The sequence below is a fragment of the Triturus cristatus genome, chromosome 2_1 (genome assembly GCF_964204655.1).
Source record: "Triturus cristatus chromosome 2_1, aTriCri1.1, whole genome shotgun sequence".
NCBI classification, from domain to species: domain Eukaryota; kingdom Metazoa; phylum Chordata; class Amphibia; order Caudata; family Salamandridae; genus Triturus; species Triturus cristatus.
The window spans coordinates 1121714360-1121732614 of NC_140581.1; the positions used below are offsets into that span (position 1 = coordinate 1121714360).

The window sequence follows — 18255 nt, forward strand, 5'->3', positions numbered from 1 at the left end:
CGGGGGGGGCTTATGTGCTCCCAATGAAGTCCTGGTTCGCCGGGCAAGTGTTCAACCGCAGGGGTTGGTCCCTAGGTTGGAGAGCCAGGTTCAGGTGTTGTCTGACCTGGAGGGAGGGACAACTGTAAACAGTGTCCTAACCAGTTGGTATTATAGGTGTACCACCCCAGGTGGGAGAGTACAGCACTCTGGAAGGGGGTGCAGAGGGAGGGAGTCCTCGCCTCTGACCCTTGTTCAACCCGAGGTTTAGACCCTAGGCTGGAGGGCCAGGTTCGGGGTGTCCCCCCTGACCTGGATGCCCAGCTGCAGGATAGAACCCCTGAACTGGTGGGCGAATTGAGCAGGACACCTGCCACTGGTGCCCTGGCAATTCTGGAAGGGGGTACCACTCCAGGTGGGAGGGTACAGAGCCCCAACAACAAGGAGGAGGACCGGGTGTAGGAAAGCCCATCACAGTCTCCTCTCCAGCCGCCAGGTACAGGCCTGGGGCAGGTGGGTCAGTCAAACAAAAAAGAGAGGGGTGACAAGGAGCTGATTAGAAAGAGGTCCTGAACCAATGCTCCCAAAACCAGTACAAAATCACAATGGATGTTTTCAGTTCCTACAAGAAGAGGGATTTACAGCCAACAATTATATGCTGTAAGAAATATAGGGGATGTCTCCATAGGGTGGGTGAGTATGCAGAGAGGAGAAAGGGTACTCCTTTGTATGGTACGTGGTGCCCTCACACACCCTTACGAGTGTATAGCATCATCATTGGGCAAAGTTGCTCCTCGTGGGGGTGGCGCTGCAGTCCCTCACGGGCCCTGTAAGGGGCTCTCTAGCGGAGATCTTTTAGGAGTTGCCGCATTTGTGACTAATAGGGAAGACATTGCACTGGGGGAAATGTTATGTGGTTAAGTATTTCAGCTTGGTCAGGTCACTGCCAACGTCATACTCAGCTGCACTTCTTCCTATGATGAGGGTTGGATATTTGTTTGTTGTGATTAAGTTAGATATTTGCTTCTCCACACATGAAAGGTGTTAACTTGTCATACCTTTGTGCAGTTGTGCATGGATGTGTCCATTCTGCAGTGTGTACCTTACAGCTACTTCATCTAGGGCTGTGTCACATGCTGTTACTGCTGTGTTTGCTTTCATAAGGTGCACTTACCCATTGCCTATGCATGCATAACACTTGGTTATGCTATTGGATGTCTCTGACATACTTCAATTCCCAGGTCCAATGCACATTTAGTTTTTCAGAAATTTTCAAAATGTATTGTGCACCAGAGCCCCAGCCTTTCATGGTTCCCCCCGATAGAGGCATAGCTATCCTGCATAGAGTGTTTCCATTGTGCCCTTAGAAAGGTTCTATGTAATCCCATTGACTGACATTGCCTTTTCATGTATGTGATGTTTGAGAGTCCAATACAGAGTTGTAGCAGAGAAGGTGTGTTTCACTTTAATTACACATCCATAGATGTATCTTTGACATCAAAACAGGACTTGGGATGTGTGCAATGTGCATGTATCACATTCACTATAGCATCTTGGTTAGAGTTGTAGTGACAAGGCCTCATGGTACTTGCAGTCACTTCAATGTCACTTTAGCAACACTTGAATAATGGTAAGCTGCATGAGTAGTGTAGATTAGTAGTGACATGGCAGACAAGTGAGAAGGGGCAAAAGGAGTCCAGCATGTTGGTTAGAGTTGCACTCACAAGGCTTCGTGGTAGTTGTAGTCACTTCAATGTCACTTTCCCAGCACTTGACAAATGGTAAGCTGCATGGCTAGTGAACTTCAGTAGTGACATGGGAAACAAGTGGGAAGGGGCAAAAGGAGTCTAGCATCTTGGTTGGAGTTGCAGTCACAAGGCCTCATGGTAGTTGTAGTCACTTCAATGTCACTTTAGCAACACTCTAGTGATGGTAAGATGTAGGTCTAGTGAAGATCAGTTGTAACATTGTAGACAAGTGAGAAAGGGCAAACGTTATGTGTGACAGATATTAATAGGTGTGATATTGTTGAGGAGGTAGTGTTGTTGAACACAAATTAATGCACACATCACTATCACTGTATATAATTTGCAAACACATGTCCGGTGCTACAGAGGTCGTGTCCAAGTGTGAAAAAGCAATAGACTCCGTTGCCTTTGCTGTTTTGGAGCCCTGAATTACCGCCTGCGCTACAGGAGTAGCAAAACCACCTTTACCCTGCGCTGCTGGATCGGCTAGGACGCCGGCAAACACCGCGTGGCCGCAGAGGAGGGTGAGGCGCTGGCCCCGGGACTGCGAGGACCAGCATACAACAGCTCTAGCTGGTCCTCTTCCCGCGAGAGCCGCGCCCCCTCACAGTGCCCCGCCCACAGCCAAGCCCTTTAACATCTCGCGGCACCCGCTTCGCGGGTGCCACTCGTAATAGACTCCGTTGCCTTTGCTGTTTTGGAGCCCTGAATTACCGCCTGCGCTACAGGAGTAGCAAAACCACCTTTACCCTGCGCTGCTGGATCGGCTAGGACGCCGGCAAACACCGCGTGGCCGCAGAGGAGGGTGAGGCGCTGGCCCCGGGACTGCGAGGACCAGCATACAACAGCTCTAGCTGGTCCTCTTCCCGCGAGAGCCGCGCCCCCTCACAGTGCCACGCCCACAGCCAAGCCCTTTAACATCTCGCGGCACCCGCTTCGCGGGTGCCACTCGTAATAGACTCCGTTGCCTTTGCTGTTTTGGAGCCCTGAATTACCGCCTGCGCTACAGGAGTAGCAAAACCACCTTTACCCTGCGCTGCTGGATCGGCTAGGACGCCGGCAAACACCGCGTGGCCGCAGAGGAGGGTGAGGCGCTGGCCCCGGGACTGCGAGGACCAGCATACAACAGCTCTAGCTGGTCCTCTTCCCGCGAGAGCCGCGCCCCCTCACAGTGCCACGCCCACAGCCAAGCCCTTTAACATCTCGCGGCACCCGCTTCGCGGGTGCCACTCGTAATAGACTCCGTTGCCTTTGCTGTTTTGGAGCCCTGAATTACCGCCTGCGCTACAGGAGTAGCAAAACCACCTTTACCCTGCGCTGCTGGATCGGCTAGGACGCCGGCAAACACCGCGTGGCCGCAGAGGAGGGTGAGGCGCTGGCCCCGGGACTGCGAGGACCAGCATACAACAGCTCTAGCTGGTCCTCTTCCCGCGAGAGCCGCGCCCCCTCACAGTGCCACGCCCACAGCCAAGCCCTTTAACATCTCGCGGCACCCGCTTCGCGGGTGCCACTCGTAATAGACTCCGTTGCCTTTGCTGTTTTGGAGCCCTGAATTACCGCCTGCGCTACAGGAGTAGCAAAACCACCTTTACCCTGCGCTGCTGGATCGGCTAGGACGCCGGCAAACACCGCGTGGCCGCAGAGGAGGGTGAGGCGCTGGCCCCGGGACTGCGAGGACCAGCATACAACAGCTCTAGCTGGTCCTCTTCCCGCGAGAGCCGCGCCCCCTCACAGTGCCACGCCCACAGCCAAGCCCTTTAACATCTCGCGGCACCCGCTTCGCGGGTGCCACTCGTAATAGACTCCGTTGCCTTTGCTGTTTTGGAGCCCTGAATTACCGCCTGCGCTACAGGAGTAGCAAAACCACCTTTACCCTGCGCTGCTGGATCGGCTAGGACGCCGGCAAACACCGCGTGGCCGCAGAGGAGGGTGAGGCGCTGGCCCCGGGACTGCGAGGACCAGCATACAACAGCTCTAGCTGGTCCTCTTCCCGCGAGAGCCGCGCCCCCTCACAGTGCCTCGCCCCCACAATTCATCACATCTTAAAAGCGATCCCCGGAACGCGCATCGCGGGACGCGCGCGGGTCGCAGCCCGGGGCGAAGACCGGGCAAAGAGCGGGCCGTTTGAGGCTGTTCGAGAACATGAGAGTCCGGTCCGGCCCACCCCCCTAAGCTCTATATTTTGGACATCCAAATACAGGTATCTATCACTTCTCTGACCTCTTCTACAAGCTAACAGTCGCCACACAAAGTTCTCCCTATAAACACTCATCGGAAAATGAATACGAGATCTAGCAAGCAAAAAAAACTTTTAAAAAACGGGATAGGAGAAAAACTGCTAGGCCCAATGGATGATTTTCTCGCCAAAGCAAATACATTCATTGACCAAAGTATAAGTCTAATTGAGGGGAGGGTCTCAACCGAACTTGCAATCGCACGTCGATCCTCAATGGGACTATTAGCAACCGCAAGAACTCCAGATATACAGTCACCGCCAACCCAAACCTCTGTGGCTGCAAACAGACTTAGCCTCCCAAACAATGTAGACCTTTCAGCCTCCCAACTCTCTGTAACTTTCACAGAAAGTGACCTAGAAAAAACCCCAGACATCTTCCCTGATCCAACCCTTGAAGAAGTAAGGCAAATGAGAGGGAGGCGGGAGGGAGCCATAAAGAAAAGGAACGCTAGGAAAAACCCAAACCACACTGAAAATACTAAAGCAACTGAGCACATAGTTTTGGTTGGTGATACAAACCCAGCAGTATTACCCCATCACTCTGCCCCCCCAAATAACAACGTAGTAGTAATACATCAGCAACCACATGACCTTCAAGATACCTCTATGCCAGATCCCCCAAGCCCACAACAATTAGGCAAAGAAAGAGAAGCAGCGAGATTAATCAAGGAGATAGCTTCCCTCCTAAATACCTATATTCGCCCTTTAGCAACTAGACTTACTAATATCGAGATTCAATTAACAAAAATTTCCGGTTCTTTTAAACCTATACCCCCACAAGCCCTTCCAAAACCAGCCTCAAATCCCACGACTACTCTTTCTATACTTAAGAAACTTGTAACCTTACCTCCTCCGCAGACCAAAAAACAACCCACAGTAAAACTCCCTACAGTACCAAACCCTCCCACTGTACAAAAACCGATCCCCAAGCCCCTGACCATTCCCCCACAAACTAATTCCCAACCTACACCAATAGTAAATACCTCAATCATAAACACACCTGCCTCTAAAACCCCTGTCATAACAAACACAAATCCACCAAAAACAAAAGGAGCCCCGAAAGGGACTACTGATCAAAGACCTACTTTAAACATGCCACCTGAGGCATGTCCATACGTGGTAGTCATGACGGGGGTCCCCGAACTTACAGGTGAGGGGACGGAACCCAACTGGTCATTGAAGAACAAAGTCCAGTATTGGCTGAATACAAACCGCCCCGTCCCGCCACCCTGGAAAAGCAGAATAGCATCAGTCTGCAGAACTTCGTGGGTGGGCCATAGGAAAAAAACTATCCGGGGAGACTGCGTTGTAATCACGTTTGAGGACCCCAGTATAGCTGAGTATAACTGCTCCTGGGAATACAATAACACCACAGGGGGATCGCCACAAGATCTTTGTCATACTTCTACCCAAAAAGATATAATAACAACAATTACATACGTGACACTGATAACATCTGGCGGAAACCTATTCCACAGCCGTGGGAGCTAGATGTCGCTGGACCAAAACTACTGCCGCGACATAGTGACCCTGATAACTCCTGGTGGTCAGTAAATCAGAACCACCAGCAAAGAGAAGTCCCGTGGCAGATTATGGGCCCACAAAACAGACCTAGAAACTGGGAGCAGTGGGAGAGACCACCCCACCAACTATACGGATCCAACTATAGAGATACCATCAATGGGCAAAACTGGCCAGGCATACCGACTATGAATCGGTTCAGCGGCCTGGAAATGGTCGATTGACCAATAATCAAATCCCCGGAGCCCCCACAAACAACCTTGGCCCCATCCATCTCCACTTCAGCCCCTCCACAAATGAAAATCTCAGCCTTAGATAACACATCCTCACAGCTTCCTGTGATCTTTTGGAACGTGGCGGGTCTCCGAAACAAAATAGAGGACGGTTCGGCCGCTGGTTTCTTGAAGGACGCCCAAATCATTTGCTTACAAGAAACCTGGGCAACGACGCCCCTACACCTTGAGGGATACAGGACATTTACATCCCCCGCCCTTCCTAGCATTTCAGGTAGACCTAAAGGGGGACTGGTAATCTACCTAGCAAATACAATTTCTGACATGAAGATCATCAAGGTAGATCTATTATCAAATTTCCAGATCCTCACCTTCATAATTGGGAAAAAACTCTTCATCACAATAATCAACTTATATAACAACTTAGAGGATGACAACTTTTTGAACGTTCTTTCCCTAATTCAAGAAAAAATAACCGAACATTGGCATCTGTTCTGCTCGATTTTCCCGGCCTTCTTGTGAGGAACAATAATGTAATGTGACTTCAGTCTCTTATCATTCAAGTCTAAGGGTTAGAGTAGTGAATGGAGCCTATTTACTAGGCACTTCGACATGATTCTGTGCTCTTCCCCATAGATCAGGGCTTGCACACATAGCCTAGGGGATAGATTCGTTAGTATTAGGGATAACCTGTCCTGTAGTGAGGGTATTTCACGGAGCTGTGCTGAATTCAGGCTTGGTAGGCCTCAAACGGGAGAGACTCCATCTTTCTTTCTGCTCCGGCAGCTTGGGATGCTTCTAGGTCAAACGTAATGTTTTAGTTATGAGGTGTTATTCGCTTGGAGAGAACCGGTTCAGGCCGGCCCTTATCGAAGGATTGTATTTTTCTTCATGCCGTAGACACTACATCAGGCCGGCCGGCTGGGAACGTGTCCTTGGTACGGGGAGGTACAAGAATTTGGTGGGCGGCAGGTTACGGGCCGGAATTTTCCATGAGGAAACGCACCTCTATATTAGTGAAAGCCTGAGGCAGTTACATGTTCAGTCCGTAGGCGGCATCTAGCCGTTAGCAGTAAAGCTACTACTTATTTCAGGGAAGACAGACGCCATCTTGAAGGCGGAGAAGAACCGAGAGACAGATGCTTTCCTAGCAGAATAGCCAGAGAGGAGAGAGTAGCCGATAAGGAAGAGGTCCCAGTGACTCGGAGAAGGGTGAATCCAGGCGAGCCGAGACACAGACGAGAAGGGAACCTAGATGACCACTGAGTGCAGGCTACATACTACTAAGGTGATGTCGACCCTTTCTTATTAGAGTGTACAACTTAATCTTTCACTTTTCTTTGCAGGTTATGTGTTATATCGTAATGTTATGTGATTGTGTATGTAATGAGTAATAAAGTATCCAGTTTGTAGTGAACCAACATGTGCTGCGTGTTCTTGTATGAGAGGGTAGCCTATTCTTCTAGTCAGTTGCGGCTACATGAACAGATGTTAACCCTGATCAGGTAAGTGGTAACTGAATAAGGGAAAGAGGAGCCCCTCGAACCTGAGAACAGGCTAGGCTCGAACTGGCAATCCTTGTGTGATCTGATGAATAGTGAGACTGATTCCCTTTTGTATGTTATGGTGATCATAGGATGAACTGTCGTATGAGACTGCCGTCTAGGTAGAGAGGTCTGGATTCGTATAGGATCGCGAGGCCGCCACTTGTGATACTGTCGTATGGGCAGAGAGGTCTGGATTCGTATGGAATCGCGAGGCCGCCACTTGTGCTGAGACTGCCGTCTGGGTAGAGAGGTCTGGATTCGTGTGGGATCGCGAGGCCGCCACTTGTGATACTGTCGTATGGGCAGAGAGGTCTGGATTCGTAGGGGATCGCGAGGCCGCCGATTTTGCTGAGACTGCCGTCTGGGTAGAGAGGTCTGGATTTGTATGGGACCGCGAGGCCGCCACTTGTGATACTGTCGTATGGGCAGAGAGGTCTGGATCCGTATGGGATCGCGAGGCCGCCGATTGTGCTGAGACTGCCGTCTGGGTAGAGAGGTCTGGGTTCGTATGGGACCGCGAGGCCTCCACTTGTGAGACTGCCGTCTGGGTAGAGTGGTCTGGGTTCGTATGGGACCGCGAGGCCGCCACTTGTGATACTGTCGTATGGGCAGAGAGGTCTGGATCCGTATGGGATCGCGAGGCCGCCGATTGTGCTGAGACTGCCGTCTGGGTAGAGAGGTCTGGGTTCGTATGGGACCGCGAGGCCGCCACTTGTGAGACTGCCGTCTGGGTAGAGAGGTCTGGGTTCGTATGGGACCGCGAGGCCGCCACTTGTGATACTGTCGTATGGGCAGAGAGGTCTGGATCCGTATGGGATCGCGAGGCCGCCGATTGTGCTGAGACTGCCGTCTGGGTAGAGAGGTCTGGGTTCGTATGGGACCGTGAGGCCGCCACTTGTGATACTGTCGTATGGGCAGAGAGGTCTGGATCCGTATGGGATCGCGAGGCCGCCGATTGTAAGAGGTCTTGGTATGTATAGTAGGAATTCCCTGTCCTTAGGTGGTAAGATATATGTGTTTGCACTATTGTAAATAGGTTCTAGGGAGGGGGTAACGTTCTGGCTGGGTTAGTGAGGCTCTGATGAGCGGGTTCTATCTGATCCGAAAACCCAAGCAGAACAGCATCCCAAACAGAAAATCGAAAATGCGTAGAAGACAAAAACATCCTCTCGGACTTACAGTTCGGGTTCAGGGAGGGCTTTGGAACTGTCGAACAGGCCCTAAATCTAAGCTTGTTAACATCAAAATATACCCATGCTAAACCTGGTCCCATCTACATGGTATATGTGGATTTGTCCTCCGCATTCGACTGCGTTTCGCACGCGAAGCTCTGGTCACTGCTGAGCGCAATGGGAGTAGACCCCCCTCTTTTGGACTTTCTGAGGGAGCTATACAGTGAAGCCACGGCGAGAGTGAGGTACGGGACAAAAGGAGAACTGACGTCACCATTTAGGGTAGAGCGGGGAGTGAGGCAAGGCTGCGTCCTGGCACCCTTCCTCTTCTCTTTGTACACCAATGGCCTAGAAGAGACTATGTTGAGAGGGGGGAGGGACCTCCCTAGAGCAAAAGATCGCTTGATCCCCGCGCTGCTTTACGCGGACGATGCAGTCATTTTAGCACGTACCCCCATCGAACTGCAGAAATCTTTATCTAAATACGCAGACTTCATGGGTGCCTTGGACTTGCACATTAACGTCAAAAAAACTTTTGTCATGGTAGTCGGTGGATCAAGAAAAGTAACTAAGTCCATCTTTCTGAAAGATCAAAAAATTGAAAAGACCTCACAATATCCCTACTTAGGCATTATGATTGATGACGCCCTAAACTGGAAAGCGGCGGTTGAGGCCAGGAGACATCTCTTCAAACGAGCGATCATGGCGTTGATGAAATTCTCCAATAAACTCGGGAAAAGACCACCAGTAGAATTGCTACAGATTTATGCTGCGAAATGCCAAGCCATCGCACTATACGGTGCAGGGATCTGGGGACATACACCCACCGGCTCTATACAAAAAGAGGAGAATATCTTCATGAGATTCCTTTTATCAACTCCAAGAGGCACCTCCACCTATGCCTCACACATGGAACTGGGAATCCCACATATCGAAGATTTAATGAAAATCCAACCTCTTTTACTTTGGAGGCGAGTTTGGTTGTCGGAAAAAAATAGCCTGACTAAAAGCATTCTACACGACACTATGGATTTGGACCACGCTCACAAAATAGCCTGGCTCTCCTATGTAAGACATTTTTTTTCCGACCTGGGTCTACAAAAATATTACCACACGCCAGAAAATTTGAAAGAAATATCCAAAAAAGAACTGAAACTAGTTGCGCTGAGCCATTTGGAATCCCTGAGACTGACTTCGCTGATTGCGAAAAAATCTGTTACTCACGCAACTATGACACAGCAGTCCCCGAAAATTCAGTCATATTTGACTCTGGAGATCACAACATATGAAAAGATGCTCCTAACAAGGTTCAGAATGAATCTCTTCTTCAGACTAGTGACATTTCCTGAAAAAAATAACTGGAATACTCAGATGGATCCGTGCCCATGTGATGATCTTTCCCAACTGTCCACCATGCACACAATATTGTTTTGCAAGTTTTTCCATACCCACCGAAAAATCTGGCTAATCCCTTTACTAAAAAAATGGGGCCACAGACAATGCCGTCCAGCTATGCTGGCACTTCAAACTTTGGACTCCGAATGTACTGTTTACCACGTACTGAATTTTCTAAAGTGTATCATGAGGCACAGAAATAACCTGTAAAACAGAGGACTAATTCGCATACCATCTAACCGTTTGCATTTTCTCTTTTTAACTGTATATTCAACTATACTTTTTAAACAAACTTTACTGTGAATATTTGTATGCTATGATATCTTTTATGGTTTTGCAATGCTAAAAAACCGAATAAAGATTATTATTATTATTATTAATGTCCATTTATGTACAGTATGCCTGTGCAGTTCCAGTGTTTTGGCCTAGGAGGGCATCCTGCAGATGTATTTTTGATGACTGTAATGAAACGATTCCAGATAGTGCCCCTCTATATGTGTAAATTACTTAAGGACCCCCACCTCCCTTGCCTTGTCCATGGCAGTGCATCGTTTTGCAGAGGAATCAATAGCAACAGGTCTTACCACCGATTTCATTCACGGTGGACTGGGTTTTAAAGATGGTTGAAAAGGTAGAGCAGCGGCAGGATATGTTCAATAGGCTCCATGGCGGTGCAAGACGAGTAGAGGTGAGTTTCTGCCATATAAATCTCCCTTCGCCATTTCAGATGTGGTGGTTGGACAGCCACGGTCACGCCGGCTGTGAAGTAACTGGTGATAGGTCAGGCAGTTTCACTCTTGATCCGAGCCTTGCACAGCCTCATAGGCCCACCCTGCAACCGCACTGCTCGGAGTTGGCTGGCAGTGTCAGCGGTTCGGCTGCGTTCTTCGGAAAGCCAATCCACCCAACTTGTAATACGGCTGAGCTCATCGTGGTCGGACTGCCACCGCCGGTACAGCAGTTTACGGAGGCCAAACTAGTAATAAGGCCCAACATGTTTTGACATTCTGTTTTCCTCTTTTGAAGTGTGCCCCAAATTATATATGTAAAACTCCAGCAGATCTGTCAAACTTGTCAAGCAAACACTCTAGTGCTATAGAGGATGCTCACAGCCCCAACCTGGTGGTCACTCAAAGCCAGTTCTGGGGCAGCTCTCTCTCTCATCGGGGTTGGTGCCTGTGTGACTAGAAGGACAAAAGGGGAGGCAGGCCCAGACGTGAGCTACACCTCTCTGTGACTGGTAGGCCCATCTGAAGTGCACCAAGGGTCTGGGTACATCCCCCTAGCAACCTGTCAATCGGAGGACAAATCCCTCCCCTCACCCAACGCCCACTGTCATGGCCCTGCTACAGAGAGGCCATCAAGTTGCAAGGTGACAGTGTAATACATACAGAAAGGCCTCCAGACGTGTTAGGCAGGAAAAAAGGTAACTTTTCTAAAGTACTTTTTCCTTTAATAGTTAGACAAAATTCAACATCACCATTAAATTGTATTTTATCTATCTATTAGTCATTTAAAATATTTATTTTTGGTTACCAATCCGAAATTAGCATTATGAGATGTGATAATGTTATCCAGTGTTTCCCTATGGAAGCAGCCAACCTTGCTACAGTAAAATAGCTTTTATGCTTTTTTGCTGTAAGGACATATGATAATGTGAACTTCCTCATGTCCTACTTTTAAATACCATGCATCTTACCCAATGGGCAATAGGCCCTCCCTTAGGAGTGATTTATTAATATTTTTTTTTTTTTTTTTTTTTTTTTTTTAAATCAGTCTTTATTTGTTTGTGTCTTTTATGATTGTATTTTTAAATCGAATAAAGACTGATTTATTAATATGTAAAAGGGAGGTTTAAGCCTGTCAAAAAGGTTAATTTTGACATATCGAATTGACAATTTAACCCCTTCAGCGCGGCGCGGATTTCCGCGCCGCGCTGAAGGTTCTGTGCGCGGGCGGGGCCATGACGGAGCGGTTCCGTCATGCGCACAGCGCAACCGACGTGCATGACGGAACCGCTCCGTCATGCGCGTCGAAGGGGTTAAAACTGCACAGCCAGGCTACAGTGGTAGGCCTGGAGACATGCTTTACCCTGTCACTAAATGGCTGGCACAAACGGTGCTGCAGCCCACGGGTGACATTTAACTTACCTGACCTTTGTACACTTTGGTACCAATACTTGGGACTTCTACGTAAGTTAAATGTGTGAATCAGCAATATACCAATTGTACCATGTTAAAAGGAGGAGCATAAACATTTACCACTAGTTAGCAGGGGTCAAGCGCACAGAGTTCTATTGCCAGCAAAATAGGGTTCAGCAAAAAGGCAAAAAAATCAGGGTGACCCAGCAGAAAGGGAAAATATCCCACATAGTCAGACTCTGGTTTAAACTGGTTTGATGGAGAGTGATTACTTTACTTTCTGGGGGCTAGATGTTCAAATCTCATAGTAACAGTTTAGCACAAATTGTTTGTTGGTGTCCAATAAAGCAATAGATCTATAAATTGTTGGGGCTGCCAGTTTTTATGTTGGAAAATAGAGCACTGTCTGGAAGATGAGAGGATTTGTGATTGTACAAAATAAATTAAAAAAAGGAAACAAGATGGAAGCCCAAAAGAGAGGATTCCAACTGGGGCCAAGTCCTCCATCTTCACAGGTGTTTTGAATAAAGAAGTCTCTTCTCTGTAAAAGAGCAAGTCTACTATACTGTAAGGGGCCTTCCACCCAAAGAAAGTGTAGAGTGTTCATAGATAGATTCTCAATATGCATAATCCATGTGGTAACCTGGATTAGAATCTCACAGGAAACTGACTCAGAGGTATGGAGACATTTTTTCAGGTCCAAAACTTATTTGAATCACCAAAATTACAGACTCCTTTTATATTGTGTACACTGAATTGGTATGTCCTGCAGTGTTGTCAGATTTTGAGACTCTTCCCAAGACCAAAGTTGTCCCAGTATAAGCCTACATCCAGTCCACCACAGACCAATGTCAGCCCAAAGTTGCAACTCTCACTTTTTGATTGTAGCCGGCTGTTTTTCCCTTCCGCCACGATTTTCATAATTGCAGTTGCCACTTTATTCTTAGCGACATCAGGCTCATTCCTGTGGAGCTTCAGCTTCCTTATTTATGCTTACTCAGTATTCTTTAAGGGAATTAACCCTTGAAGTACCCACAGGCTATCTCTCAGGCATATACTTGCGTGTCCTGATGATGATCCCCCAATTTTAGTTGGGATCGAAACGTCGTTGACTTGTGCATCTTGACTCTAAACTGGCTCATTTGAATTTATATGGAGCAAAAGACGTCTTTTTTACCGTGACTGTTTCCAATATATATCTATTGATGAAGTACCTATATGCATAAATGCCTGAGGTGTGCAAATCTATTGACTTCCAACCTTTTACCCACATAATTTTGTATTTGTTTTTGCTTTGTGTTTTTTGATGATTTTGTAAATAATGAACACACTGTCTCTCCATTAGGATATCGACACAGGTCTTACTGCAGTTTTGTGAACCATTGTCTTTAAAGGTTTTTTGTAGGTCTCTTATAATGCAACTCTCAGATACAGCAAAAATAGCCATCAGGAAATATTCTAAGTACAACTCTAATTACTATTACTATGTATATAGTAGGAAGCTCACTATGCACTTTACAATCATGTCCAAATTCTATTATTACCTATTAATTTTGAACATCTGTCCCCACTGTGACCTTCTAACATGCAGTTATGTCACAAATTCAAACCCAACTCTGGCAGTGATGAATGAACTATATGAGAGCAAACTGTCTATAATCCATCTTTCGCTACAAGAAGCCAAAACCCATGAGGATGATTTATTTTAATAATTTCTTCCATTAACTGCTATAGACTCACTGTATGCAAAGGCTTTCTGTTCCTTAACTCTTTCTATTGGCTCCTTGGTGTTTCATTTCCTCTCCAACGGAATCAATGAATTCTATTGCACATGAGGTTATTTTACATCTAAAATATAAACTCAATTGTCACATATTCAGTTTTGCCCTGAGCCTAACTCCATGAGCTTTGCTCTCACAACCTTGTGGCCTGCTCATGAGTAACCACCAATCAGAGGCCCCCTATCCCCTATTGAATAACATTGGACATCAGCACTCTGCACCTGGCCGCCCTAGTGCCGCTGAGGGTTTTTCGAGAGTGTATCCTTGACCCTGGGGGAACCCTGGTTCCCGCCCCAGAATACCAACCACCACAAATAAGTACTTACCTACAAAGCATTACCTTCATTTCCTTCAATAGTATAAACGGTAACTTAAAAAGTAACATACAAAGTAACATACAAAGTAATCTGTAATGTAACAGAAAAGTAATTTAGAAATATTGACTTACCTGCAATTTAACCAACTACATTTGAACCTGCATTCAAATGTAAAACATTGCATAAGATTTTGCAAAGTATTATTTCACTTAGATGCACCAGGCTTGGCTTGGTTATAGAAATAAAATACCTTAACAATATTTTTGATACAAACAAAGTGGTCTGAGTTCAGTCTTCGAGTGTGTGACATTATTTGCTGCCTGAGTGTGTACAACAAATGTTTAACAATACCCTCTGATAAAGCCTTACTGTTCTCCCGCACTACCACAAAAAGAGATTAAGGTGCTATCTACTTTTACCTCTGCCTACCTTTCGGGTTACACTGGACTCTGTGCACACTATACCTCATTTTGGTATAGTATATACGCCTGGGGGGGAGGGGGGCGACCTGCTTCTTCTTACCCCCTTGAACTCCTTTTTGTGCATAATAGTATATATAGGTCCAGCTTCCTACAAGAGCCATCTAATCCCAGTTTCTGATCAATTATCTCTAGGCTAAATTGGTATAATACCTTGTTTAATTGTTCCCCATATGAGTCGTGGGAAATGGGATTGATCTACTCCAAAAGAATCAGTGTAACCACAAGCTGCACCACTTTTGTTCTGACACTTATTTTTGTTAAACTCTCCTGCCCAAGTGTATATATAATTTTAACCCGTCTTAATTTAAAAAAATCTCTAGATCCTTTCTTAATTCTGTCACCACCATGGTACGTGTGTTATTGAAAAGGTTATTATAATGATTAATTATGATAACCTTGTATCTCTGATGAATTACAAGGAACACAAGTTGGTAGTTAGGTGTATTAGTCATACTTTTCCTGACAGCGGAGGGCAGTTGATTTGAAATAATATAGCATGGCCCCCTTTTGCTCATCCACGTAATGATGGTGTGGCTGGGGTTTGAACACAGAAGAAACCATTAATTAAAATATTGTCCCCAGCCCAAGTTTCCTGTAGGCAAATTATGTTGCCAATTTTGATGGTATTTTGTTGATCAGGGTTATTTACTTTTGGCTTAACTCCGACAACATTCCAGCTCATAATCTTCACTGCATTATTTATATCACCCTCGTTTGAATCCTATTCCTCCGTGCTCCTACTTTGTCCTTTTATAATTTCTAGCCCCAGACCCCTGTTCTTATTCCAGTCTCTGTATTAAGATCACGTCAATCCTGCTCCTCTAAATGGGATAAAGGAGTGTATTCTATTTGAAATAGTAATGGGAGCAGAAATATATAATTCGAAACCTGCTGAGTACCCTGTTGTGTGACTCTTAAGGAGTCGAATCCATTGATGACTGCGCAGGGTTCGGAAGTAGAAAGATGTGACCTTCTATAGGTTAATGGTCTATAGAAATAGCCCAAAGGAAAGACTTCAATTTTACATGAGTGAGGGGACCCCTGCGACAGGACCTGTAATAATTTAGCCACTATAAAGGGCCTGCGAAAATTCATAACACAGTATTTTACATTTTGTTAAGGGGTGGATTCCCAAACAAGGGCACTCTCGTAACATACTACCTCATGGAACAAGTCTCCAATCCAACCTGAGTTTAACTTTAACCAGTGCGCCGATCTATTCAACAGAGTTTCATTATCCTCTTTGCCCTCATTTGGTAGGCTAGGCACATCCTTTAGCATCCCAACATTCCATTACCTCAACATGCACACCAACACTCCACAGCACATCCTCACTGGCTGAGCAGCAAGGGAAAGGAAGCAGGAAAGATGCATTGCACTGGGAACCAGATACCACACATCTTCCCCCATTACAAATCAGTAACAAAGTGATAATACCAGAAGTTAGCATAGCAATTGCATATGTAACATTGATGTGAACATGCTGCCAACAACGTAATATAAACTTAGACAGCACAAAGCAATTCATGGAAAGGCAATCAATAAATAACTAAGATGAATTCAAATGAAACACTACAATAAGGAAGGAGAAGACAATCCAAAGATTAGTGAATAATGACATGACACACATCTTCCCCTTTTACACAGCAAAAACGGAACAAGAAAATGCAAGCTACAACCCTGGTTTCATTAAAATATTACAAAAATTACATATTAAAGGCTGAAAGAGAACAAAATAGTGCAAGGAAAACACCTAAATGAAGAAGAAAAAGTGAGAATAAGGCATGTTTCTCACCATACGCACAGCAATGCAAACACATATAGAAATACAAACACAGGACAAAACGTGAAGAGTACACCAGTACACACCAGTTGGCCAGACCAGCATGTAAAAGATAAACAGCGAACGCCAAAAAATGAAAAGGAAAGTACAACAACCAGGAAAGAGAAAAAGGTACTCCCAACAAGCGAAACCAAGCAGGAATCTCCTACACACACAGCAAAAGGAAGGGTGAGAAATGCACCCGCTAGGAGTACTAACAACAACTGTAAAGCACAAGGTACTCCTAACAAAAGAAACTAAACAGGAAACACTACACGCAGACATGAAGAAGGGTGAAAATTGCACCCAGTCGAAGTACCTGCAATAAGACCTAAAATGCCAGACTATCCACGCACAAAACTTATGCACACAGGTAGCATAGAACGTGACAGAAATTAACGAAAATCACAGCAAAAGATTCCAACAGGAACATTGTAAACCAAATACTGTACAGTAATATATAAAGAAAATGTAGGTGACGGATCCACACACATTAAATTGCAAAGGGGTGGATGGTCACATAGCTAGAAAGCTATGATAACTCATACCTCAACTAGAGGAAAATTCTTGAAAACTTGTAATTAAAGTACTGTAAAATAAGGAATCATGCAAGGAAAGGTGACGAGTCCACACAGAAAGAATTGCACAGGTGGAAAGTCACATAGCCAGAGGCTATTATAAAACATACCTCAATCAGAAAAATTCATTTAACTAAACTTGTCAACAAATTACGGAAATGTATCACATCATGCAAGAAAAATGTAGGTGACGTAGAAAGTCACATAGCCAAAGGCTATTATAAATTATACCCCATATAGTGAAGAATTCCCATACAGAACTTGTAAGTAAAGAAAGATTGCACCAACTAGTTGCGATGTGCATCTTCACTATGAAAGTAAGAAAAGCACCAAGCACAGTAGTTCACGAATAACACATTCAAACATGTGTAAAATTGAATAAATTTTCAAGATAAGAAGAATGTAGTAAACTGAACTGATAACAACATGTAGAAAACATGTTACAAAATCATGGTAAAACCAAACAGTAAACATTGGAAACATACAAGAAAGTTTTTAAAGATCTGGTACTTCTCCCCGGTGAGCGACTCCTCACACAAAGTCCCACAGAAGTCCACGTACATTAGAGAAATTCAAAGAGTCAAAACACAGAGAAAGCAGTGCCCAAAAATGTTGCAGACCGTAACGAAGTCAAAGTACACCAGGAGGATCCGACTCGACTTTTTTAAAAAAAAAAGAAACAGCAAAACGTTCCATATGTGGTAAAATGTAACATGAAAACCCCCAAAGTTACCTTTTTGACGTTGAAGATTAAAAAACATTATTGGGAGCTTGGCAGTGAACATTTTGAAGCATAAGATCACCAGTAAGCAGCAATGAGAGGCTCCAGAGTGACATAGGTGCTACCTACCTCAAAATGGCGTCACGCACACTCACGGTGTGCCGAGTGGCTCTAGGCATAATCATGCGCCAAACGTTGCTGCACAGTTGTGAAAGAACAAAGGAGAGTGAAACGTCACTCCTGAGGATTCCTGGAGCATCGAAGATCACCAGGACATCTGCGCGAGGCCCAAAATGAAGGTAGGTGGCCCCGCCCTGATTGTTATTTAAACTGCAGGTACAGCGGTTAAACTGCCAAGATGTATGGCAAACAGAAAACTCTAGATGTAGAAATCGGCAAAAAGGCTATATGGTCACAACTACCTTCCAATGCATTGTCAGAAGTTCCTGCATCAAAAACAAGAGTATAGGCTCACCAGTTGAAGTGCAGCTCGCCTCAATTCAGCCCCAAATCACGAAGTATCAATCCACACCAATACAAGGCAGGTAAGGCACCTGCTCAGATCAACGTTGTCCCAAGTAA

The 18255-nt window shown here is 45.8% G+C and overlaps 1 long non-coding RNA gene across 2 annotated transcripts in view; it reads right to left on the reverse strand.

Moving 5' to 3' along the window:
• Positions 1–17779, reverse strand: part of LOC146866450 (uncharacterized) — a 184552-nt gene extending 166773 nt beyond the window's left edge. For both annotated transcript variants that reach the window (XR_014971455.1, XR_014971449.1), the window contains exon 1: positions 17686–17779. This is a non-coding gene — a long non-coding RNA (uncharacterized LOC146866450). The remainder of the gene's footprint in view (positions 1–17685) is intronic.
• Positions 17780–18255: the final 476 nt, after the last annotated feature.